Source organism: Ambystoma mexicanum, chromosome 7q, assembly GCF_040938575.1.
Source record: "Ambystoma mexicanum isolate Mex_15411 chromosome 7q, UKY_AmexF1_1, whole genome shotgun sequence".
NCBI classification, from domain to species: Eukaryota; Metazoa; Chordata; class Amphibia; order Caudata; family Ambystomatidae; genus Ambystoma; species Ambystoma mexicanum.
This window is the reverse complement of record NC_090941.1, coordinates 1,054,479,100-1,054,507,030: the sequence shown is the minus strand read 5'-3', so window position 1 is coordinate 1,054,507,030 and position 27,931 is coordinate 1,054,479,100.

Genomic DNA, 27,931 nt, shown 5'->3' with positions numbered 1-27,931 from the left:
TAATCACACCCTGGCGCATATGGAACAATGGGCTGATTGAGAAAAGTCAGTCAAGAAACCTCTAAGTGCCAATAATCATCAGAAGAATTAGGGGGGAGCATCTATTTAAATATATACGCCTTTAGGCCTGCTCTAAAAATCAGTAAGGAATTTGCCTTTCCTAGGTGAGGTAAGTGACTGTTCCACAGTCTTGGTCCAGCAGCTGAGAAACTGCTAACTAGTTCCGATTTCCCCATACGGGTTAGTGGCAAAGCCCAGGTTACATTCAACCACCTCTTTAAAACAATAATGAATGGAAATTTAGTCAGGTGACCTATGGCATAAAAATAACTTTCAACAGTGCATGGATAACTGATCACATTTTAGTCCCGTGTTTTACCAGCTGGGGCAAAGACTTAGTGTCTTCGTAACTACACAGCTCCATATCAGCAAAAAACTCGAACCGTGGTGTCTAATAAAGTCCATTGCTTTCTAAATATTTGCATGAATGTTTTCCTCAAAAATATATAATTTGAGCAAATTCATTGAATGTTTACCATGATAACCAGAAGGTGGGACAGAAGAGAATCATTGTATCAAGAAAAATAATCTACCAAAAAAGTGCAAGGACCAATCACCTCAACCTCGGATTGGGTGGGTATGTGTGAGCACAAACCCACCTGTTTGTACTTAGAGCACTTGAAACGGTGTGTGCAGGATGAGCTTGGAATTTCAGAGCCATCATCACAGAAAGCTTCCCACAGGGCACATGCAAGGCAGGAGGTATGGTAAATGTTGTACACTGACTCTTGACTACATTACATAAGTCCTAGTATAACCTTCACAGACTGGGAGTTTTGTCTCAATTTATTGGGCTCTAACAGCCAGCAAAGTCAGTCCTTAATCCTTAATCCCTCATACTGAACTCACAAACTGCATATGTAGCCCATGTTTTTTTCCCTACCAACCAGTGATGCCACTCTAAGCCTTAATACCATGCACACAAACAGGAGGCTTAGCCTAACTTATTTTGGCTCTATCTTCCAGCCGAACCACCCTTGTATTGCTTCCAGTTTTCCCTATCACTTTTTGGGTACCCCCTTTTCTGGTCACCTACATATGGAAAGCATGGTGCTGGAGGATGTGCTTCTCCCTGGCAATCACCACTGCAATAGAATTCTGCACCCCAACTGAGAGATGCAGAGGTACATGCCTGATGTCCTCATCAATCTAACTCTCTTCACCTGCACACATTGGAGCACACTGTGAAATATCAAGAGGCTATACTGCTAGTGGTACTAAGGCATTGCTGCTTGCCAATTTGGTCACTGGGTCAGGCTTTTCTGGTTGGCAAATCAGAGGACACGGAAGACGTTTGGGCTGGCTTAGAAAAGAGGGTTAATGAGTGTTGCATGCTAGAGCGCGACCAATGATGTATGGGTGTGTAATCTGACATGCTCTTGGTTCTGCAATAAGGAGGGAGCTGCAAAAGCTGGGTGCATAAATGAGGTATCCAAGTCACTGCTCTATGGGTTACCTTGCTTAAATATCTTCCAGAAGATTATGCATGGTACAATGCTTTCCTTTCACTTTACAGGTTTACCCACCTCCAAGCATAAATAGTCACATGCCCTTAATTAGATGGCTGAAGATGTTATGGGTGGGATTACCTATCACCTGCCTTCAACTTTGCAAGGGAAACATGAGCCTGACCTACCTCCCATACAGCCAGGGAATTGTCCAATGGCCCAAGTTTCTCCTCCTGGGCCATCTGTTGGGTGATCATCTCTTGCTCCCCTGCCTGGTGCTCTTATGTCTTCTGCAGAATCATAACCTCTTGTTCTTCCACCTTACATTCATCTCTTTGCATCCATACGGCTACGTCTCCTTCCTGCTGCTCCGCCCCACCAACTTCATGGTCAATGTATGCATTTATGTCTTTCATGTACTCGTAGGGGGACCCAGAAACTAAAGCAACCTTATCATGTTGCCACATCCTGATAGCCTCATCCTCCCCTTCACCATCAACTAATGAGTCTGGCCCAAGGACTCCCTTCACTGACATGGCCCCCCCAAAGCACCTCCACTGTAAGCTCCATCTGCCCCTCCTCAATGAGCACCTTCCCTCTTTTTTCCTCCATCTCCATGCCTCACATATCATCTGGTTGACCTTGGTGGCATTGTGCATTGATTTGTCTGTGCCAGTCTTGCTGCTAGACTGTCTGGTAAGTTAATTGTGCTTTGTAAAGCTTCTCCTTCTCTCTCCCTTCCATCACCCTGCCCTCTCCCTCCTTGGTGCTCTCCATTTCCCCATTTTACTCTAACTATTACTTTTTCACCACCTTCCTCTATTTCGAAGCCTGGAAGGAAAAAGTTCAAAAAAGATCTCCTGTTCTCCAGCCCGGGCATGTCCATTGCTGACACATACGTCAACACTTCTTCCAGGCAGACTGTCACAGACATCCTCTTTGTCGCTCCCTCTCCGGACCTATAGACTCCCCACATGATCTCTGTCCTCTCCCCTTTCTCTTTGTTGCCTATTAATGGTGGCACCAGATGGGAAGTGCTCTCGGCATGCTTCCTATCCTCTAGGTGCATCATTAATGTCTATCAGAATTGCACTGTCATGGCCCAAGGCTCTCAGCCCAAACTCCACCTTCTTTATAGGCCTCTTCTGTCTTTCATCGACTTCCTCACTTCACCTGCCACTCCTCTGTAGAGGGCCAAATCTGACCCTCATGCCCCCAACGACTTTCAACATGAAGGCAGAGAAATGACAGATGTGTCTCACTCTTTGGTCCATCCCTGCAATCATTGATGTATCGCAGGTATGAGAAGTGTTATTCTCTCAGACAGCCATTTAGATGATACCCAATACATAATTTGGACAATATGGAATTTACATCAATTGAGCAAGTCGACTGACTGCAAAGCCAGAAATCATTGACATCATCGCTGAAATCACAACGTAGCCGCGCTTATACATGAAGTACATACTCATCCATTCATGAAGATTACACAAACATGCACTAGTTTATTGCATATAGGCATGAAGTACATTGCTTATGACTCACGTAGGTAGAGGACGGACACACATATATATCTCTTTATAGTCACTTCCTTTGCCAAAGCTGAAACCGCAAGATGCAAAGTAGTCATATATTTAGCTTCCACATGCTTGACTACTACTAACATGGAAAAGCCATAAGGAATTATACGGAAGTGATAGGTCTCTGAAATGAATGGCAAAGGAGCGACAGGCTTCGAGTACATGGACATACTGACAAGATCATAGCAGTCAGAGGCACGCAGAGACAAGGCACCCAGCCAATGACACGTGGAGATGGAAAGTTCCAGTTACCAAGACTGCACCACTTGCAGAAAATCAGGCTAAAACCCTCATAATTGCAAGCAAGACAGCTTAATTTTGTGGTCTCAACACATGTGACCCAGCCGAACCGGACAATGCCCATTCAATCGAGGTAGATGAATAGGACTGGTCCCATAGAACCAGAAGTGGAAAGGTTACAAGAGTTTCCCACAAACTGCTCACTAAATGCACTCTCCTGGTTTTAGGTGATCAGAGAGGCTTCAGTAGAGAACACTTTGCACCTCCACTTTAATTCCCATTGCCTTGAAAAGGTACACTCAGTCTGGTAACCGTCCAGGGTCCGAGGCATGGGAGGACATATTCTGCCAAACCAGATTCCCCTTTCACATGGGGATATAATTTGTTGCATGCGGCAAAGGTCTCTCTGCAACCTTGCAACATTGTAGATTTATACTAGTACAGGTGATCCTAGGGTGAACCACTAGATATGGCTATACAATAGTAGAAATAACCCTTATAAATAACCCTTATATCCTCAATATGTATGTTACCCAAACTGACCAAGTGTGATAGGTTTCTGCGATGGAACCTGAACTTGTGAGATCATAGCGGGATAAAAAACGGGTGACACATGCTTAAAAGATGAGAGCTCTGGAGGATACTTGTTTTTCTGGTGTGATCACTGTCATTTTGTTTGCTAATAAAAGGCAGTAACTTTACCCCATGGCTGAGTCTTCCGTTCTTGTGGCGGGGAGTCTTTGATGGCCCAAATGTTCTCTGCTGATAAATGGCGTGACTGCTAGACGGCCCCTGCCTCACCTATACTCCTCTCTCTGCCACCCTGCCTGCCCCTTCGGTATCACAAATGGCATGCCACATCCCTGTACCCCTCCTCGGAAGACCTTCAAAGGTGGCAACTCGCTTCATCTAGCTGCCCTCAACTCTCACTCTGCTGTTAAACACTCCTCTGATGTCTGTCTCCTTTTTGAAGACTTTGACCTTGACGGTCTTCATCTCATTGAGATGTGGATCACTGCCAGTTCTGTCACTGCTTTGCTTTTGATACAGTCCTCCATGAGGGCTACACGATCCTCTCTAAGCCCAGGTCTAATCGGTCTGGTGGAAGAGGGGTCTTGATCTGAATGGGTCCCTGCTACTATCATTCCCACTCAGCCCTAATCTTCCTTTAAATTACTCATCTGCAGGCTTGGTGTCTCCCCAACCCTCTTGATGACTATCACCTCCATCTACAGGACCTCTGGTCTGGTCTCCCTCTTCCTCTGTGAGTGGTCTGACCTCTCCTCTTCTCTTCTTGACTCCACCTTTAAGCTTCTGTTCCTATGAGACTTCAATATTCACCTTGATTCTCCTGATTTGGTCACTGGACCCCTCACAGCCTCTGTGACTTTCTTTCCCTCACCATGCATCCCTCCAGTCTGATGCCCTGAGTCGGACATACCTTGGGTGCTCTCATCTCAGCAAACATCCCCATCTCCAATCCTTTCAGTACACCTTGCTGCTCGTCTGACCATGCTCTCCTGTTCTGCAGAGGAGGAGTCAAGTACCCCTACTCCAACTACCACGCCCGGGGTCTTGGAAACAAATTCTTGGAAACTAATTCAAGATCTTAGGCCGATAAACCAGATTGTAGAAGCAGAGTTCCCTCTAGTTCCTAACCTGTCTACAATCTTATGTAATATACCTGTTGAAGCACGATGTTTCACAGTGATTGACTTAAAAAACACATTTTTCTCAATCACATTGCCCAAAAACTTGCAGGATCTGCAAGTCATTTACCTTTAAAGAAACACATCTGAAAAGTACTCGTTTACCACAAGGGTATTGTGAGTCCCCACCTATTTTCAATAGAGTCCCTCAGATGGACTTAAGCAATATCACTTTAGAAGGTGTTGTGTTGCAATGTGTAGACAACATTTTAGTTTCCAGCACCTCAGAGGAAGAGTCCAGACGCAATTCTGTTCAGCTGATGATTATACTCACTGACAATGGATATAAAGTTTACAAAGAAATGTTACAATATTGTCAACAAGAAGTGCTATACTTAGACCAATTGATTTTGCATGAAGGAAAGAAGGTTACCCCTGAAAGAGCTGAGGCTATTTTGAAAACTGCAAAGCCACACACGATAAAACACATGCAGAGATTTTTGGGATTATGTAATTACATGAGGGCATGGGTCTTTGACTACAGCTCGTATATAAGACATTTGTTGCAGGCCTTAAAGAAAGCACGGGCAATGCAGAAAAGAATTGTGTGGACTGAGGAAATGGAAGAAGGGTTTGACGCATTGGAAAAAGCAATTTGTACAGCTCCAGTTTTAGGGATTTCCAATTATGCTGAGGATTTCTTTTTCTTCTCACGTACAGATGGCACTGTTATGACAGCAGTACTCATGCAGAGAACCACATTGGAGTACAAGCCCCTTGCATATTACAGTGGAATCGTAGACCCAGTAATGAGAGGTCATTTTCCGTGCAAACAAAGTATAGCAGCTGCCACATTTGCCATAGAGAAGGCTGCAAGCATAGTGATGGGATGCTCCATGACGTTATTCATTGAGCATGCATTATTTACTATTTTAGAGAAACCAAAGGGCACATTGACATCTCAAAGGGCCTCTGCCTATGAGGTAGTCATATTGAATCCAGCGATTAAAATATTCTGATGTAAAATAGTGAATCCTGCCATGTTTATAGCTGAGCCAATAACAGAAGGAGATCCTGAACACGATTGCGCAAACTATAAAGAGTTCTATGATGAAATTCCTTGATTAGAAGAGAACGCATTAGCAAGTGGAGAGATTGTTTTTATTGACGGTTGTTCAAGGATCGATCAAAATAATGGACAGAGATGTACAGGTGCTGCTGTGATAAATCACACGGTTAATGAGGAATTTCGGGTGCTTAAAAGTACTTGATTGCTGTCTCATTATTCAGCACAGGCTGAAGAATTATTGGTGTTGATACTCGCGCTCGAGGATCACGCAGACCAGGAAGTAACAGGGTACAGCGTCTCCACCTATGTGACGTCAACGGTGCACTCAGATTTAGCATGTTGGAAAAGTAGGGGCTACCTCTGAGCGGACGGCATGCCAGTAAAGCACGCCGCCTTGTTGGACAGGCTTATTAAAGCACAACTCCCAGTAGCATTGCAGTCATCAAGTGTGCAGCTCACACTAAAAGGGCAGATTTGATATCACGTGTAAATTAAGCAGCAGACATTGAGGCCAAGCGCATAGCAAATACAGATAAAGAAATGATGAATGTTGAAACTCCTAATGTAAATGAAGAAATAGTTGTTATGATGACTGTATCTGAAAGTTATAATAACCTGTCAAAAATGCAGTTGGTAGAGGTCCAAGGGGAAGCACCTCAAGAGGAAAAGAATTTGTGGACACAAAGAGGGGGTTCTTTAAACCCCTCTGAAGCTGTGTGGCGACAAGACAGCACTGGTAAACTGTTGATGCCTGTTGCCTTATTAAGGCTGGCGCTGGAACAGCTACACCATCCTGCGCACACAACAAGGGAGAATCTCGCTGCAACTATTGCTGAGGATTGGTTTGTACCAAATCTATTAGAGAATGTTGCATTTTATGTAGTGAATTGGATTGGGTGCCAAAAATTCATGGCCGGGCATACACTGCGTACAGTTAGGGGAGTTTTGAGACCTAATGGCCCTTTTCAGCATTTGCATATCAACTATGTCGACATGTGTCTAGCTTGGATGGTTCAGACGTACCCTCCCATGACCCCTTCTCACCTCCTTCTTCCGATGAGTCACTCAGAGATGTGGATGAAGACTGGTGTTGTATCCTCCGTGGCTCCTTAACCTTCGGAGTCTTCTTCTCCTTCTTTGTGTGGAGATAATGTCTGGCTCCCCCGGAGGCCACCTTGGCAGGATCAGAAGCCCTAGCTCAGAGGGAACCCCAGGGAGCCAAACCCAAATCACAGGGAAAAAGCTTGACAGCAACAAAAACCCTGCTGACTGCACAATCCTTAAGTTCTTTAGAGGCTCTATTATGTTGAAATTCCTCTTCATGTGAAAGTCTGTCAAAAATAGACACAGTCAGACTGCAAGGAGGATTGATATTGAAAGGTGATGATGGCAAGGAATAGGTAGGTGAATGCAAGCAAGAGCACAGACGGAATAAAGAAAATGCACAGAAAGAATACCAGATTGGCTATAGGTTGTACAGAGGTACAAACGAAAGTAACTACAATAAGTAGCCTGAAAAAAAAGAAATATAAGAATGAAATGGCACACCGCAGCCGAAGGAGAGGGAGAACTTCCACTCAGCTGCGTCGCCCTGGGAGAGACAGAGAGAAGGAGATGACAGAAAAGTAGTCACGGGCAGCAGAATAAGGAACACTAGAAAGGGGTTCAGAAGGTACGGAGGAAATCCGCACTCAGGAAGGGAGGAGTACACAAGCAGGAAGGCTGGGAAAAACTGCTAAACAGCAGCAGCGGATACCCGGAAGAAAGACGGATACAACGCACTACGGTGGACAGCGTAGTGCGTTGTTATAGTGATGAGAGCGGCCATATTGGATGAAGTCTAGACCGTCACTCAGACTTCAGGGCTGAATCCAACTATCATACCTTTCAGTACTGTTTCTTCCAACATTGCCAAAGCCACCACTGTGGGTGCATGACAGTATGCCCTCTTCCACCAAGCACCCCCCCCGGTTTTGCCGGATACAGACAATGGTATCATTGTAGCAGTCGGGGGGCATGCACATGAGTCTTAGGTTCCCAGGTACACTCTGAGGTTAGATATCCCTTCCAGTTGATTAGGTATTGTAAGATTCCCTTACAGTACCTTGAATCGACTACCCGGGAAACTTCATATTCCTTAGATTCATTCGGGGGCTCTGGTCACCATTGTCCTCGTCCCTCTTTGATACGGGTCAGTAATATGTTCTTTAAGAAGGGACGTGTGGCAACTAGGTGAACTCTCTGCAGGTACTTTGGTAGTCTAAGCTTATATGCCACTGGGTTGATGCGAGCAGTGATGGGTAAGGAAAAATGTATCTGGGAGAATACTTTCTGGTATGGACCCTTCTGGGCAGATATTTGGTGGATAACCATACCAATGTGCCTAGACCCCAATCTGGATTGGCTCTTCTTTTTAGATCCACCAATTTCTTATATCCCTTCCTGCTCTCCTCCAACAACCTCCTGGCGTCTTTATGAGTTTCTTGGATGCTGTGAAGCAGTTGATCTACCAAAGGTGTGTTTGTGGTAGTAACTCCTTCCCATGGTAGGGGTTGGGGGTGATAGCCAAAGGTGCAAAAAGAAAGCGCTAATGCAGATGGCGGTATGGTAGGCTTGTTGTACGAGAATTCCACTAATGGCAGCAATGATGTCCAATTGTCCTGTTCGCGATTGCAAAAACAATGTAAATACTGCTCGATTGTACCATTGAGACATCCAGTCTGGCCGTTGCTTTGAGGATGGAATCCTGAAGAAAGGGCATTTTGGATTCCCAGTTGGTTACATAAGGCTGACCAAAATTTCGAGGTGAATTGGGATCCTCTATCAGAGAGCAGAGACTTGGGTAGGCCATGCAACCAAACTATGTCTTGGAGGAAGACTGATGCCATTTCTGGAGCAGAAGGTAAGCCAGGTAAAGCGGAGAAATTAGCCAGTTTGCTGTAGGAGTCTACGGTTACCATTATGGCCCGATGTCCTTTGGAGAAGGGAAGGTCTACAATAAAGTTAGTTGACACATGTTCCCAGGGATGGGGTGATAAAGGAGGCTGTTGGAGCTGACCAATAGGACAGCCTGTGGCCACCTTACTAGAGGCACAGATGGGGGATGAGAAAATGTATTGTATCACATCTCTAGTTACGGAAACTTCGTCTTACCAGATCTAACGTACGTTTTTGTCCCTTATGCCCTTCTAAAGGAGATTCATGCCACCAGGACAGAACAGTCTCCTGCAAAGGTTTAAATGGAAGGTATAATGCGGAATCATGAAACAGCAACCCATCCCTTTGGGTTAGACGAAGTGAAGAGCTGTCTTTATCACAAATACCTTCCTTGACTGCTTGAAGAAAAGACGAGACGTAGGCTATGAAAGTCTTATCTGGTAAGTGTAGTTCTCCACTCCTTGTCTTCTCTATAGGTAGTCTCGGGCTTCTGGAATGGGCATCCACCACCTTGTTTTGGGACCCTGGGATGTATGTGAGCTGAATGTCATATTGATAGAAATAATAGGCCCACCTAGCGTGTCTCGCGTTGGTACACTCCATCTGTTGAAGCACCCTTAAATTGCGATGATTAGTTCGGATCAGAAAAGGCTGGGCCGTGCCCTGCAGTAAGCGTCTCCACTCCTCACATGCTTTCTTGATAGCAAGCAGTTCCTTCTCGAGTACAGCGTAATTCCTTTCACTAGCAGTGAGAGTTCTCGAGTAGTAAGCAACGGGATGTTCTAGATTATCAGCAGTCTTCTGGAGCAACACTGCGCCCAGGGTACCGTCGGAAGCGTCTGTTTCCAGGATAAACTGACGGGACTGATCCGGTTGGGCTAAGACTGATGCAGTTGAAAACAAGGTCTTCAGTCTTTGAAAGGCGTCCAAGGCATTATGACTCATGTGAAACACCACTCCCTTTTTCAATTAGGCTGTAATGGGCAAGACGATCTCTGAAAACCGAGGAATGAATCTTCTATAGAAATTAGCAAGGCCTAAAAACCTTTGTACTTCCTTCACACTCTGGGGTATTGGCCATCTGAGTATGGCCTCGACCTTACTGGGATCCATGTCTACACCTTCCGCGGACAAGACATTCCCAGGTAAGAGACAGAAGGAACATGGAATTGGCTTTTCTCAGGCTTGGCATAAAGATCATTGTGCTGCAGACACCTTAACACCTCTGTGACATGTCCTTAGATTTCCTTCTCGGAGGATGAGAAGATCAATATATCGCCCAGATATATCACTACCGACCTAAACAGGAGGTCTGAGAAGATCTTATCAATAAATCTCTGGAAAATTGCCGGGGCATTTACAAGTCCGAAAGGAATTACCCTATATTCAAAAAGACCTATAGGGGTACGAAAAGCGGTCTTCCATTGTCACCCTCCTTGATCCTCAGGAGGTGGTAGGCTGCCCGGAGGTCCAGTTTGGTAAAGATTATGGACCCTTGGACCGCTTCTAATATGTCCCGTATGAGTGGCATAGGGTATCGATCTCTCTTGGTTATGCTGTTGAGACCCTGGTAGTCTATACAGGGTCTTAATTCTGAAGCACCCCTCTTGGAAATAAAAAAGAGAGAAGCCCCTCCTGAAGACTTGGACTCCTTGATTAGACCATTCTGTAAGTTGTCATCCAGGTACTCACGGAGTGCCTTCTACTCTGGAAGGGAAAGGGGGTACATACGTCCAAAAGGTACAGTTGAATCTTCCTGTAGGTCTATTGAACAATACTCTGGTCGATGCGGGGGCAGCAGTCTAGGCTTCTTGTCCTCAAAAACTGCTGAAAACTGGTGGTAAAATGGAGGAATTGTAGATACCACCGGATGTGTTAAAGGAATGGCTCGTCCTTGATGTATATCTTCGTCCTCTGAAGGGAGCAAGCAGTTATGAAAGCAGTAGGCAGAGTCGAAATTTAGAATGTTCTGCTTCCAGTCAGTTTTAGGATTGTGCTTACGTAACCATGGGATTCCCAAAATCAATGGAAAGTGAGCAGCCCAGATGATGTCGAACCATAGTTCCTCTTGATGTCTTCCCATGCTTAGCTGAAGGGCTTCTGTCTACATAACTATGGGTCCGAAGGAAAGTGTAGTTCCGTCGACACCTTCGACAGGAATAGGCCCTTGCTTAGCTTTGAGGGGAATACCTTGTTCCTTCGCCCAGGTTACATCAATAAAGTTTCTGGCTGCCCCACAATCCAGCATGGCCAACACTTTGATGGTTCTCTTGGGTTTGATCTGTAAACTCACTGAAAAAAACATTGATCTTGTGTCTTCTTCAGGTCTTATTGTTTGGGTGTGGTTGCAGGGATTGTAATTGTCTCCCTCGATATCTCCCCTGCATAGTAGCGGGTGCTTTAGTTTACCTTCCTTCTAGGTGGTACCTCTGGGCAGTTTCTTAGTAAATGTTTAGCAGATCCGCAATACATACAGAGTCCTGCATCTCTTCTCCGCTGGCGTTCTTCTGGAGTCAAGGGACCCCGGGTAATACCTATCTGCATAGGTTCTTCAGTAGGTCGATCAGGAGGGCTAACCTCCTTAGTTGAAGGGGGAAGGCTGGTCATAGGAGGGTAGGTACGGCCTCTTCTTCTATCTTGTCTACACTCAGTTAGGCGGTATTCAATTTGTAAAGTTATAGTCACTAGGTCTTGAAAAGGTGTCGGTCTAGCCACCCGGGCTAATTCGTCCTTTAGATCTTCATGGAGACCTCTCCTGAATAATGTCTGTTGGGCAGAGTCCGGCCAACCAGGAAAATTGTACTTCTGGTCCCTCGAATCTGGTACTAAATTGTTGTAAAAATTGATTGTAGTCTTGTACTGCAGGATTTAGTTTGTAACCAGAGGGGTTGCCCAAGCCAGGGCATTACCGACAAGGTTTGAAACCATAAACCCTACTCGGGACCAGGGTGTTTCATAGGTCTTGGGTTGGAAGGTAAAATACACTTGGCAGGCATCTGTTCTAGGGTTACCATCGTACTTTCCGAATGGTATGGGGATGTGAAGCAAGTCACCTCTGGCCTCATCCCGATTGGCTACCTGTTTCTTCAAAACAGCATTTTTGGCAAGTACATTCTGTACTTCTGCAGTCAATCCTTGGATAGTGGCTACCATCTCCTGATATTGCTCTAAGGATGCCATCCTTGTCTCTTGGCGCTGTATACTGTCTAGCTTGGATGGTTCAGACCTACCCTCCCGTGACCCCTTCTCACCTCCTTCTTCCGATGAGTTGTTCAGAGATGCGGATGAAGACTGGTGTTGTATCCTCCGTGGCTCCTTAACCTTCAGAGTCATCTTCTCCTTCTTTGTGTGGAGATAAGGTCTGGCTCCCCCAGGATCAGAAGTTCTAGTCCAAGGGGAACCCCAGGGAGCCAAACCCGAATCGCAGGGAAAAAGCTTGACAGCAACAAAGAACCCTGCTGACTGCACACTCCTTAAGCTCTTTAGAAGCTCTATTATGTTGAAAGTCTGTCAAAAAACAGACACAGTCAGACTGCGAGGAGGATTGATATTGAAAGGTGATGATGGCAAGGAATAGGTAGGTGAATGCAAACAAGAGCACAAACGGAACAAAGAAAAGAACAGAAAGAATACCAGATTGGCTATATGTTGTACAGACATAGAAACAAAAGTAACTACAATAAGTAGCCTTGATACGAAAGAAATATAAGAATGAAACGGCACACCGCAGCTGAAGGAGAGGGAGCACTGCCACTCAGCTGCAATGCCCAGGGAGAGAGAGAGAGAAACAGACGACAGAAAAATAGTCACGGGCAGCAGAATAAGGAACACTAGAAAGGGGTTCAGAAGGTACGGAGGAAATCCGCACTCAGGAAGGGAGGAGTACACAAGCAGGAAGGCTGGGAAAAACTGCTAAACAGCAGCAGCAGATACCCGGAAGAAAGACGGATACAACGCATTACGTGGACCGTGTAGTGCGGTGTTATAGTGATGGGAGCGGCCACATTGGATGAAGTCTAGACCGTCACTCAGACTTCAGGGCTGAATCCAACTATCGTACCCTTCGGTACTGTTTCTTCCAACATTGCCAAAGCCACCACTGTGGGCGCATAACAAAATGATACAAGTATGTAATGGATATAGATACCTGATCGTAGTAGTGTGTCCCTTTTTAAGGTGGATTGAAATAGGTCCCTCTACACACCCAGATTCCACCTGTGCAGCAAAAGTCTCAATCCAATGCACAAAGTATTTCCTAGACGGGGAGTATGTGAGGTAATCAGGTCAGACTCTGGCCCACATTTTATGAATCAAACACTTGAACAGATCAGCTTGTTGCTTGGTCCAAGCACACGTTTTCTTCAGCTTATCATCCACAAGGAAATGGGATCGGTGAGAGGCTTAATGGCACTCTCAAGGAAAGAACAGCCAAATTGAAGCTTCCCTTGAAGAAAGGGTGGTTTAATTGCCTACCACTGGCATTATATGCTCTAAGGAACCAACAGGGTTCTGACCACCATCTCACGCCCAATGAGATAGTGACAGGGAGATGAATGAAGTCACCCCTAATGCCTCCATCCATAGTTAGAAGTGATGCTCAGCCAACTGCAGATTTGCTAGGAATGGAATTGTGTGACTATTTGAACTGTATGACTTCAAGTATCTCTGTCATTTCATGACAGCTGCAGCGACAAGGGTGTAGGGCAGTACATAACACAGAAGGAGATGCTTCAACAAGTGAATCTCAAGAATTACGTGTTCCCCAACGTTCCCCCCGGAGATGCTGTCCTAATCCGCAATCATACAAGGAAGAAGTGGGACGAACCCCACTTTAACGGTCCGTTCATCATGGAAACCATCACGCCGTCTTCTGGCAAAGTGCAGGGCAGGCGTGCTTGGACTTTCTTAGGTGATGTAAACATCTTTGCTGGAGAAACCTCTCCGCCCACAGCCCTACAGAAAGCAAGTACAAGCATTGGGGAAGAACCACAGCACGTACAGACAAGATCTATGACGAGGAACAAGGACGCAGAAGCTGTCAACTATAGAAAAAGAGTTCATTGGACTGTGGCTTGTTTCAAATACTCTGTGCAGTCATTACAGTGTTGAGGAGAAATGTTTTGTTCTTAAAGCCACAGAGAAGCTTGTTAAAAAAGAAACTTTGGACTGAGGCGTGCTTAAGCCTTGATAAGAAGAAAAGTATGCCAGATTCTGATCATGGTTACAGTAATTGGAAGAGGGTGCAGTACCCTGATTCATTTCACACTGAGTTCCAGTTCGGATTTACCTTTGGTTTTACCCAATGATGACCTTTCTTGGCTGGTTCTTACTTATTTCGAGTTGGTGTTGCACTCTTTCCCTTCGCTCAAGATCCTTAGAATGGCCAAGTTATAAGAAGATTGCTTATAGTTATCACTGAAACATTTTGCAGTTGTCTGAGTACAGTGAAGAGAGCACAAATGCCCCTATCAACTGATGCAGCTCATAGACTAGTCAGTGTGGAGTTCTTTTGTCTGATTGAGGAGTATCCACATCTCATTGGAAACAACACAGATGTATTTACCTTTCTAAGGGATACTAGAAACACTGCACACTTGAATGTAATCTTGGAAGGCATTATAATCCAAGTGAGCATATATTCTGAGCGAATTCACAGATTGGTGTGAAACTTTCCTTCGCGGGACAGATCGAGAGGTTGATGATAAAAAAAGAGTCTTGTTTCATGCTGAAAGAAATTCAACATGTCGTCTGGGCTGAAGCAGATATGAAGCATAGACTGGGAGCTGATATATGTCATTGAGCGTATTTAGACTTATGAGGTTGGTTTTTCATACAAGGGAGGCATTTACATTTCGGCTGGTGAAAGACTGGTTCCAGAAATACAGTAAAATAATTTGTTCTCATCATCCAGTAAGTGGATAGCTGATTGCGGACAAATTGTTGAGTCAAGACAGCAACTTCCAGAGGCAGTTCACAATGCTGATGTATTAAAGTTTGAGTTTTTTCCAACCTTAGGCAATTAAGATGGCCAGCATCAATAGTAGCATAATCATGACTAACACAGAGAGACGTCCACGGTGTCCACGAAGTAGATGTTGTAAAGTAACTCATCTCTGTGTTATTTACACTTGCATTGTGTTCACAATCGTACTGCTTCCACTGACTGTATGCACAGCTTTCTACATTGGTGCAAATGGAGCTAAGACTGCTGTGCATGCTCCTGAGCAGAAGGGAAATGTAAACATGGCAACTACTAGGCAGCCCAGACCCTATGTAGTCATTCATGTCCCAAAGAAAGAAAGATGACACATTCCCTGAGCCTGAGATAAGTGCCATTAATAATCATTCAAATACAAAAGGTGTCTTAGAAACTCTTTTTGGATGCCAGAGGCTTGGCAAGACAGGCAAGACAAAGGGTTGTTAGAGGGTGGGCCTACACCACTAATACATGTAAATACACCTGGTCCTGTATTAAATGACCCAAAGATAATCCCCAAACGACAGTCACACATGGAGATTTTGCAAGACGTTTTTATGCCTAAAGGGTATGTTGAGAGGCTGAAACTTGCTGAAACCTTTCCTATACAGGGAGCACTGATGGATGTTCCTGTAATAAGGCCAGCTGGAAGAGGCTATGCTGGTACACTTCATGATATGATTATAGAAGCTCACATGAAAAGAATGAGGCCTAAAAGAAGCACTGAGGAAGATAAGTATGAAGTAAATGATTACCTGGACAGCACAGCACAATTGGGAAATAACATATGGTATCAACATATGAAGGAAGTTGGGAGAAGGACTTCAAAGGAGGAATGCTTTGTATGTGCACACCAGCCATACAGCATGGGGAAGTCAAAAACCTTCATAGCTATTAAAATAGATGTCCTGACTGCACACTGCACAGTGCATTTAGCATTCTGTAGTACAAGAGGCCAGTTCATGGGTCGAGTAGCCTCTCTCAAATGGGCAACTGAATAGACAGATCCAGGTGAAGATTACTATATTCAAGACATAAAGACAAGGAACAAAGCCCAGACTAGGAATCATGTGATCAGATATGAGAAGCCTGGAGTAAAAGGTGCAGGAAACAGACGAGAAGTGAATAAAAGACTGGAAGTTCCAGGAAAGTCTGCAGAAGACATTCGTAGATGGAAGAACAGAGGCCAGATGCAGATTTTCAGAACTGCCCTATTAGCAGATGGCTGGGAAGAAGGTGTGGTGATCTGCAGAGACTGGGTAATAACGGGTCACTACTAGCCAATTATTGAAAATGCACAAATAATATGTAAACCTTAATGGCCGAAACTTGCAAGGCTACTGACATGGGTAGAAGACAGAGGAGGATCCTTGCAGATAGTGCCTTTAGAGAGTGCAAAGCTGTGTTTCAGAAATAATGGAACAAGAAAAATGGGAGAGAACCAGACATGTGGTTGAATATTTGAAGCATCAGGAATGAACATTGGGGAAGCAGTAAATAAGGGTCACTATTGGGCGTGTGAATCCAAGGCATACATCGAGTTACCTAAAGACTGGGGAGGAATATGCACACTGGTAAATGTCCATGTTCCAGTATTAGTGATTCCAAGGAGTGGTCTGAATCTTGACAGTTTTCCAAAAGCAGATGCTCACCTGAGGAAGAAGGGATCTGTTGAACTGATAAAGAGGATGAAGAGAGAGAACTATTTCGCAGCCAGATCAATAGAAGCTTTTGACTCTATCCCATATGAGCACAGCCTGTTTAGCCAGACTTCTTCAGTGATCACGTTGATCTTCATACCGAGAATCCAGGTTGGAGCAAACACCAAGTGGTTACAGTTAACCAGGTGGGAATTGCTGCAGACAATTAGCACTACAATAAAGGGATTCAATGCAATCAGAGAAGAAATGAAAGCCATAAGACGGATGTCTCTCCAGAACAGATACGTCTTGGACATGATCACAGTTATGGATGGAGGCGTTTGTGCAAAAATTGGAGAATCATGCTGCACATTTATACTTTCCCATGATGACGAGAATGGAACCTTGACAGAGGCCATAGACAAGCTGACGAAACTCTATGGCCAGAGCATAGACGAAGTGGAAGACATTGCTGATGATAGCTGGTTTGGATCGCTATTTTCTTGGGTTCCACAATGGATGGCAGATATGTTCAAGTACCTTGGAGCCCTGATAGTGTTGGTGTTGCTTGGGTTCTGTGTGATCAAGATAATAATCTGACAGTGCAAGAAGACAGCAAAGAAAGCCATAGGAATGAAGATCATGATCGATGTTGAGCCAGGATGGAAAGCCAGAGACCTGACAGATGAAGAAATCAGAGATTTTGTGAAGGCCAGTATTCATGCACCTGAGGGAATGAAGTTCCTCTACCCAAAAAACCATAAGAAGTATGTGGGGAGATGGCTCTATTGCAGTCCAAGTGGACTGTGCATGCTCTTGATATGGAGTAAGGATGAGCATGTGAAATCAGCAGGATGCCTGAAAGGATTCATAAAGATATGGGTCCCTAAAAAGCTATTTTTCAGAAGAGGGTGCCTGCATATAAAGGATGATGAGAAAGTGGTTGATGAATCGCCCAGAGGGGGGAGTGTAGAGGAGGAGCCAAGTACCCCTACTCCAACCGCCCGCCCATATTACCTATCTGTTGGAAACCAGAGTATGAGTCATACACTGAGCAGTTGAACAGACAAAGATCTGAGTATGGACTCTGTGCAGTACCAGTGAAAGTACCAACACCTAAGAAGATCTGGGAGGCAAGGTACCCATTGAGAAAACCGTACCTGCATACAAGAAAATATGATGGCCATTTGAATGAGATTCCTGAAGAAGCAGAGCAGATAAATGGCAAAGATGAATAGTGACGTCACACAGAATCGAGCTGACGTCTGTAGAAGAAATGCAGAGACCAGAGACTGCAAATAGTCTATAAGGCACCAAAAAAGTATCAATGATAAGTTACATCTTGGGATCAAGGTGAAAAAGCTTATGCCAAAGAACCAGATGAAGATATTAAGCGAGTTTATACGGGTACAGATGCAAAAGAAATGCAAGTAGACAAAGTAATCTTGATGCTAGATTTATAGTAAATAGATTGCGGCAAGCGCCAATATATATATATATATGCATATGGACGAGTAAAGGATGGATGTTTCCACTACGCATTATAAGCAGTGCTGGACATTAGCAAGAAGGCCTCATTTCAGTGTGTCGCAGTTAAAAAGCGAATTAAATTACACAATTAATCTCAGCAGAAGAAGTTAGATGAGCCAAAGAATCCAAGGTCTTATCAAACTGGAGTGAACTGATATTGGATACAATTTGTGTGAAAGAACGGAAATTCCTGTTTAGAAGGCTTGATCAAAACAAAAGACAGCAGAGGACTAATGGAAAATAGTATTTTAATACACTTTAAGGCTTGATTCCATGGTCCCCAGTCACGTGGAAGAATGAAGTCGGAAGAACAAGGTGGTCACACCTACGCACGAGGGCAGAGTGTGCTAACGCTCCTTAAAATTTCCCAAAGCATAGTACAAACTCAAGGTCAGGCTTTAAAGCCCTAATTGACACTGGACCATTGAAGTGATGATGATTGATTTGCTAATTGGTGGGAAGCTAGTGTTAGGACAAGCTCACCAGCACCTGGATGTTCAGTCTGAAAGCTACCTGAGTCGTTTCGCTTATTGATGTATGAATAAAATCTGCATCCCCATCCATCTCAAGGGTAATTGCTACTCATCAAAGGGGCTGGGATATCCAGTTCAGTCCCTTCACCTGGATTTCTTAGGTCCCTCAGCTAAGCCTATGCCTGCACTGCAAGACTCCTTCTCTGTCATTCGATCAACAAAGAAAGTGTCAGTTGCTGCTTTTGCCGCCACTTTCATTCCCATTTCCACTCCTGACTTGGACTCCCACACTAACTCTGCCCTTTGCAAATCTACACCTTTCTTTCACCAACACCCTGGACATCCTTGTCCCTGTCATGAGGTTCTGCATGAAGTCTGCCTGCAAGCACAACACCTAGTATGACTCCGACCTAGCTTATGAAATGCAAGTGCAGAGTTGCCTAGCGGAAGTCATGGGCATCAGACACATCCTCTGACAGACTGGGCTGCTGCCTACTCCAAAGGCAATATCAGCACTGCATCTGCTCAAAGAGGATGGCCCATATCCAAGCCTACATCTCTGGGGCTACTAACAAAATGGGCACACTGTTTAAAATCTGCAAGGAACTTGCCAATCCTTCTGCAGTCTCCACGTATCCCCTGTCACCCCTGACCATCTGTACTTTACTGACTTACCATTTCTAAACCAAAACTCAGGACATCCTTCCCTCATTCTCCTCTACTCCCCTCCCTCCTCCCTACCCAGCTCTAAGTTGACCCTTGTCCACCCTTGCCCCTTCCCTCCAACTCTCCTCTTTCTCACCCATAGCACCGGATGAGTTCTCTAGACAAGTCCTCTCTATGAAAGCCTCCTCGAAACAGGCACTCCCCTGCTCCTCCAGAACCATCAAGGACAACATTGCCTCCGTTGGAGGATTTCTGTAATCACACCTTTGCCACTGGTTCCTTCCCGTTACCTCTGAAAAACTCTCTTGTACATCCTCTCTTCAAAAAGCCCTCTGGCGAACCCTCCTGCCCTGCTAACTACCGCCCTAGCTCCATTGCCCCCTTCCTGGGCAAACTCCTGGAGAAGCTAGTTATCTCCCAACTGATCTAGCAAACTGAATCTGTTGGTTGTCTCCACGACCACCAATCTGGCTTCAGATCTGCCTCTCAAATCTCAATTCCAACTCTTCTTCTGTTCATATCCTTCTGGATATTTCCTCTGTCTTTGATACAGTCAATCATGCCACCTTGAGAAATCGTCTCTGTGACACCCCTGGCATCAGGTGCCTCGCATTTGGCTGGTTGACCTCACTTTTCTCCGACCACCCTTCCCAGGTTCAACTGGGCCCTTTTCTCTCCCTTATCACACTCTTTACCTGTGGTGTCCTTCAATGTTCTATCCTCTTGCTGTGGCTCTTCAACATCTACCTTGCCCTTCTGGCCCACCTGATCTCCACCTTCTCTTGACACTTCCAGTGTTATGCAGTAGACATTGAGCGCTCCTTCAAGCTTCACTCTACTGCCTCCTCAAAACTCTCCTTTTCTCTTCTACTTTCTTCCCTCTCCTCCTCCCTTGCTAACACTCTTGTCCGCCGCAGTGACAGACTTCCTGGTTCCCTCTGAGTTCTGCAGGGCACCCGGTCCCCCCGGCCATTCCACCCACCTCCTTGCACGAGCATGCAGACCCTCACCGCCTGCACTCCATGCAATTCCCAGGAACTTGCCCTAATGGCCTCCCCTTAGCACTTGCCTAGACCCTGTTACCCTCGTCCCCCCTCCTTTACCCCAGTTCACTTGCACTCTCTCCTCTCTAGCCTGCTCTCCCCTTCCGACCCTAGCACTTCACATTTGGGCAGACTCGCACCCCCCACCCCCTCCCTCACACATTTTGTTACTGCACTTGCACAATCTGAATGTCACCAGGCCTAGTAGGACCGTTATTGTTATCTTTCTTCCTTGCCCCCTATCCTTTTTTGTCATTTGTTGTACAGGCGCCTTACACATATCCAATACATAAAATAAAATACATAAATAGCATCCCAACCTCCATCTGCCCCTTCTCAAGCTCTCCTTGTCGATTGGCTTGATCTCTGAAACGTAAGCTGTGCTGTAGTCCAGCTCCTTATCTTCTCCTCCAGTTCCCCCACCAGATAGAAAAAAAGACAATATTTACACACATGCTTTTCTATAGGAAAATCCCATCAAAAAATGCTTTGCAAATCAGGCCCACGCGGTCTAAAGTGCAATGTGTACCCAATTGAATTCACAAAGACAAACAAAGGAATTCACCCAAAACGAACATAGTTGGAAGGGGTTCCAAGAACACACAAAACAAAGGGAAGGTGACTGACTAATAAGGAACAAAGAGACACGTGTCTTCATGTGGAGGTTTCTGCAAACAAAGGAAGGGAACGGTGTCATAGTCATGTTTTTAATTTATTGTGGGTAACCAAAAGAGAAAAGGGAGCACGGGAAAGTACAAGAGGAACTTTTTGGGTTGTTTTAATTCCTTTTTTAATCTTTGAAGGACACAAAGGCAAAAAGGATCAGGGAAAAGATCAAGGGGGACATTTGGTTTTACTGCTAATGGCAAATTACACAACACCAATAAATAAATAAAAATACATTGGTGCAACAGTTTTATGTGGCCTTTTGTTGGCTTTGATATATCACGGACCTATCCCCCTGAGCTGAGGTCTGCAACGTTTGGATCTTAAGATGTTTTGCACTGTTACTCCCATCAACCCCAATGGTGCGGTATATTGTGAGTCAAAGTTCAAAACATATTGCAGACCCCTGTCCCAGAAGCAGAACACCACTTCTCGGGGAACATTTAGCAGAGCAGTAACTTCTCAAAGGTGAGGTGCTGCAGATGGAACACTGTAAGGTGTGGAGTCAAGTAGAGAATACACTACTTGAATAATAGTGAAAGGGTGACACCATTGAACTGAGGCAGGTTAAGACGTCAAAATGTACATATTGTATTAATGGTTCACATATGTATATACATTATCAGTGGAATTAAAGTGTACTGGACCCTGAGCTCTCTTGATTACCATGAAGGCTTTGCACCTGTGAATGTTTTCCCTGTATTCGATAATAGTGAGTGAGCTACTCATTGACAGATATCTCTGGCACTAACACAACTACTTTCTAAATAGTATAGTATTATGATTGAGCAGTACTTAGAAATTAAGTTTTTCCTCTGGGTGGTGGGGGGTGGTGTGAGGTGTATCACCGGCTTGTAATTGGGCAGGCAGGTCTGAACCTCTCTGAGGATGGGGATGCTGCCGGAGGCCCTGCTGGGATCATGGGTGCCCAGTATAAATACTCCACGGTTCTCCCAGCTTATTTAGCCAACCTAGTGCTGGTGGTGATTGCTGATCTGCTGTTGTTGGTAAGTAGCCATGCCTTAATTGCCACCTGATATCATTTTGTTAGACTTTTAAGTGTCCTTATTCAGCTTGATTCTGTCCTTTGCAGAGAAAGCTAATCCCACGTCAACAGGTGAATGCGGATATGGCAATTTAGGAACTGTGTGCATGCTGTTTGCTCTAGTCGGGGACCCATACATAATGACAAGTATTGTTTTCTGCTTCTACATTGTTATAATTCAAGTCAGATTTTTTAAATGTGTTCAAATATGTTCTGACAAATTCTGACAAAAAATAAAATGTCTTTTGCCTAAATGGAAACAGACCTGTTGCGGCTATTGCCAAGAAAATAGGAAGTGGGATCAGGCAGAGCCCCTCAGCCTATAGCTAAAAACTCACCCCCCAATTAATTATAACACCTCAAGAAGTACAACATACAGCCTTCTTGGGACAAATACGCTGCATTACGGTTGTGAAACAATCACAAGTCATGGCTCTTTTTGTGTTAACAAGCTTGAAACTCTCAAACCCAGCAAGCGGGGGGGGGGGGTCCATTCTGAACTCACAACTTGAAAGAAATGGTTCTCTTTGGAGAAGCACCACAGTTGGTCCTCGTGCAGGCCGTCAACAGTTAACCTTGCTGCATGGTGGGGAACAATAGGGCTGCCACAATCAGAACACGTGACCATTCCATGCGAGTCAACAAGCAGCAGACATCTCAAAGCAACTTTGCTGCGTGGGTCACTTGTTCTCTCCAAATCGCTTCATAACCTGGTAGGAAAACTGCATGACTCAGGGGGTGCCACCAGGGTCAGGCTGGGACAAGAAATAAGCCAGGGCACCTAAAAAAAAAGTGTCCTGCTCCGTGCCTCAAAAAAGTGGTCCTCAAACCATCATCCGTAAAACATGTCAATTCACGACTTTACAGATAATGCTACTTATGGAGGGTTAATGCGTGATGATCAGTAGAGGCACATTACTGGGGGGATGGGCAGTGGAGGAGGACAGTGGCACAAAATATACTAAGTCTGGCACAACACTTTCCAGCACAAAAGGAAAGGGAAGAAAGATGCATTTCTGAGATGTTATTTGCTTTGTTGGAGTTCCGGTGTTTACTTCCATAACTAAGTGCATGCATTATAATAGAATAGACTTTGGTGGCAAGCAACTCAACCTTGGCTGCAAGAAGAAGGTTGCCCTCCTCATCAGTGAGGGGTGCACTATTGCCATCAGGATCCAGTCTGTTTCAAACAGAGGCATCACAGCCTAGCAAAGAGAGCCCCCTCCCACCATGCAGGAATATTCAACCACTCATACAGACACACCATGCTCCTTTTAGGAAGCAGCACAGGGTGTTCCCGGTGCCACAGTGATAAGCAGACAGTTATCTATGGCTGGTAAACAGCGAGCTAATTAAAGGCAGGAACGCCACACACCACCAAAGCCATGTAGGAATTTGCGTTTCTGCATACAGGCACGCAGCCAACAGTTTGGGCTTTTGTTATTAGGGATGGGAAATGCATTTGCACTACTACAGCTGCAAAATGGTGCAAGTATCTGGACATATAATAGAAGTGTCTGGCAATTGCTTATTACTTTGCTCTGCCAATGCTGGTTTTTAACAGGACCTCAGTGAAGGATATGCATAGTGCGTATAAATCGAGTGGCTGAAAGCAGACCTGGTTAAGACATTTCTTATTACAGTTGCGCGTTTAGAACTCCAATCAAGTAATTAACTCTCAGAATACTGCATTGAAAAAAAACGAGCAGTCACTTGGAGCATAAACTTTGATTGTAAGGCTTGATAAAGCTAGTTCAATGTGATCCCAGGAGGATGTGTTTTGGGTGGGAGGGGCAGGACATGGGTGGGATTAGTTATAGGGAGTAGTGTAATAAATTCTCTTTGTAGTCACTCATACACACAGACCTGCTGTGGAGACTCAGGTTGATCCAGGTAGACTTTATTGTACAGTATATACAATTCCTGTTACTCTCAAGTATGTACAGTGACATAGATGACTGGACATGGACAGGTATTCGTAAGTACTCTACATATGAAGGAGAAGAGCCACCGGCCATCCTCTCACGCCAGCTCATGCCCCCCACTGACTCACTCAGAACATTCATACACTGATGCACTCAACATTCTCCTGGCTGCATCATACATCACATTCTAATAGCAATCACTCCAGGCCAGTGCCAAGACTACAATATACAAGACTACATACAACATCTCCCTTTCATACCAGATTCAATCACAACATAACATCTCCCTTTCATATTAGATACAACCACAACATAACAAGTAGCATGGCCATGGGCATTGAATGTTTGGGTATATGGTAAATACCCAAACAACACCTACAAGCTTTGTGTTCCTCCTTACATGCCATTTCTCCATACGGGTACTCAAATGGAATAGTTTTGGCGTATAGGTCGTGCCTTAGCGCCACGTAATAGCCACAGCTAAACAAGATGTTCTGGAGAGTTAGCCAGAGCTTTGACAGTGTTTTTTGATTCACTGAAAACCTTTCCGTCATCAGTCTTCAGTCATGTACTGGATTTTGAAAGACATGCCGAACTCCACTCTGTGTGTGTAAAGCAGACTACTCAAATACTCCTGAACACCACGTCTACCTGATTGTCTTAAAACCTCCCAGATCCGGCTATTACTCTGATGACATCACCCAAACCACCTTGATAATTCAGCGATTGGTAGGGAGATGCTGACTTTCTATGAATCAGCAAATCTGTTTCTATGAGGCAGCTATTTCACCCTTCGGTTCACGGGGACCGCCAAACTAGTATGCTCACTGCCACATTCGGCATTTTCCCTGGGAGTATTTGTTGCATTATCCTTCTTACAAATAGAAATGGGGCTTGAACCAAAGGGATTGTAAGATTGAAAAAAACAGAAAATGTAAACTGACATTGATGCTTGGTAACTGGGCAATATTTGCATATGGACCGCAATGTCGGCAGGGGGTGTTTTCACAGATGCCACGCACCTGCTATGCTATACACATATCTGCAGATGTGCTTACTTTTCAGCAGGTGCTCTACATGTGCCAACCAAGTTCTCTCAACACACATATAAGATTTCACATCTTGCGTGTCTCTTCATTGATCGTGGGGGTTCTAGTTAAATAGGTTTATTGTTCCCTCTAAAACATTGTAATTGTACCAGCTGAGCAGGCCCACCACACAGATTATTGTGCAAGTCACTGGATAAATTCGGGCAACCTGGAGAGGTTAATTGCGTTAAGTTCCTTGCTGGCTCCTATGAATAAACAAGAACACACAAGGCGGAGCTGCAAGTTAGACAATTGTATCTCCATCCAGTGTTCAGACAGATATACCATCTGCATATTCTATATACTACTAAGGGTGCTGCAGGAAACTTTAGTAAACATGCCACCAAGTGTGTCAGTATATTCTCTATAGGTTTTTAAAATCTTGTGGTGTTTCCTAATGCGCCACACGGAGAAGCATCCCACTTCAAGGTGCTAAGAGCAAAACACTGATTGCTTAGGGGTGGTACGAGGTGGAAGAAGTGAGAAGACACCATGTTTATTCAAAGGTAGACCAACAACCATATTCCTAAAGCAAGAAAAAGTTGGGTGCATGTGTATATAGCATGCATTCATGCATACATATAATGAGGAGGATTTTTTACAAGAGTAAATGCTAACGTGTTGTAAACCCGGCACTCCCACACAGTACTACAAAACGTATGTTGCCAGGCATGGAGGATGACACCACTTGCACTAACCCTTTGAGGTACGCTGCTCTGCTTGACCCACACTTGTGGTTTGCAGCACCATTCTTCCACAGCACGGTGGCATGCCATGCATGAGTGTGGCATGTTAGGTGAAATGGACTATACCACTAACTGCTGACAGCCATCTGCTGTGGTAGATGGCATAGATAAGAGTCACAAGAAAAGTCCCGGAGAGTCTTTAATAAACGTGAAAAACACTGCCATGGCTTGTTTTTCAAGTCCCAGCATGCAAAGCGCTGGAGGGTAAAGAAGCAAGACTGGATAAAGGTGATCCTAATCACATGCTCCATGCCACTATCCATGCATGTAGTTTCTCGATGTTTGCAAGTTGAAGTGAAGGTTTATGGTAGAAGGAAGGTCTAACATTTTGAAAGAACCGGAACACATTTGGGATTAAGACATGCATATTTCCCATTAATTGGGGCCTTTTGCCACCTGCACCTTGCCCCTGGGAGCAGGTGAAATAAATGTATTGCTTATTGGCATGGGTTTCAAAGCCAGCTGGTCAGCCTCACAGAGAATTGGGCGTTCTGATGTCCTTGCGGAAATTATACAGTAATGCATGCTTAGTTAGATATTAATGTAGTTGATGCTCACCTGTTGCTGAACCGACCAACATGGAAGCAGCTAAGAATGCGGGTGTAAAACGTAAAGTAATATAATAGCGGTATGAGGTGCCATGGCAATTTCTTTTCGCACCACAAAAGGTGGGCAAAATCTTAAAGTCTTACCGGCATCATCCAGCTGAAAATGTCAGTCTTAAAATTTGGAAAATCCACCTTTTGCAACACGCTGCCGCAAAGGACTTTTTTTATTTATGATGCATTTTGATTTACTATTTGAATCTACATCTTTTTTGAAAAATTTAATTTGTTTGTAACTGTGCCAACCAAATGGTTCTGTGTCAAAGTGACTGCCATGTATCCGCTTGTGGGCAGTCATTTCAAGACCTAATGTATTCTGGGGGACGTAGTCTTGGAATGTAATGTTGGATTACGGTGGATTGCAAGGCTGTGGCAGAAGGCCTGGACCCTATCATCTCAGTGAAGTGGGCAAAGATCGACCAGGTGGGATTTCCGAGTCCAACTCTGTTCATAGGGTAGTCAGACCTCCTTGCAGAAAATGTACACTCATCCTTGTTTGACAAATTTAAACAACAGCATCATACATGTATCTGGCCATCGGAGATTACTTCCATCTGCCCAAGTATCAAACTTCTGGATAGGCTACTAGTAGCCGGGTACACTGTCCCTAAATGCGCTGCAGTGTGCGATGAACGGTGCAAATGCGAAACAGATCAAGAAACACAGGGCCCCCAGACCTACAGATTGGGCCCCTGCCTTCTCCATGGCCAGACCAACTGTGTCTGATTGGCACACTGGGAGGCATAATTGGTTGTGGTAGGTTTTAAACCGCACAGGCTTGGGAAACCCTGCTTCCACTCTCACAGCAACAACACACCATGCTCTTATCAGACCACCTGAAGCGTCAAGCCACACTCACCCTGAATCGTCAAACACTTCCAGGAAATCGCATCAGTCCCAGCTGCCTTTCCATGATGCACACAAGCCGTGAACAAATGGCAAGCCCTTGTTCGCAAACTTCAAGTTGCGCCCCACTTTCGGCCATAATTGTTGTTCTTTCCACATCACATAATTAACTAAATCCAAAGGTAATGATAGACTTGGCAGTGCCAGTGCATATCAGCAAACTGTTTCATGGTGAACATCTCTGCTGATAACATGCCATGTCCCTGCATTGGTTTCCTTTCTAGTTGCTCACACAATATTTCTGGTGCTGCTGCAGAGTGAGGAATTACACAAGTCGGTGCAACATGACTAATAGCCTTCCCCATCTTCCCCTTTCACAATCCTCCCTCCTCTCTCACTCACTCTGATTGGAGACAGTTCACCAACCACAGTACAAACACACTTCCATTTTGGCGTTCTGACTCCCGTCCCACCCACTGTGGGCCCAGCTGCCCCTTCAATATTATGTTTTTACTTAATTACTTACTTAGCTTACTGGCTCAGCACGCCGGCCCACATGCACACATTCTGTGTCCAGAGACAGTCTACTGGGCTGCGCCAGGCAGTTCAAATTGGCTCGTCCTTGTCCGTGACTGGTGCCTAGGCCTGCTCACACTCACAGTACTCCCTCAACAAATCTCCGGCTTCCTCTAAACCTG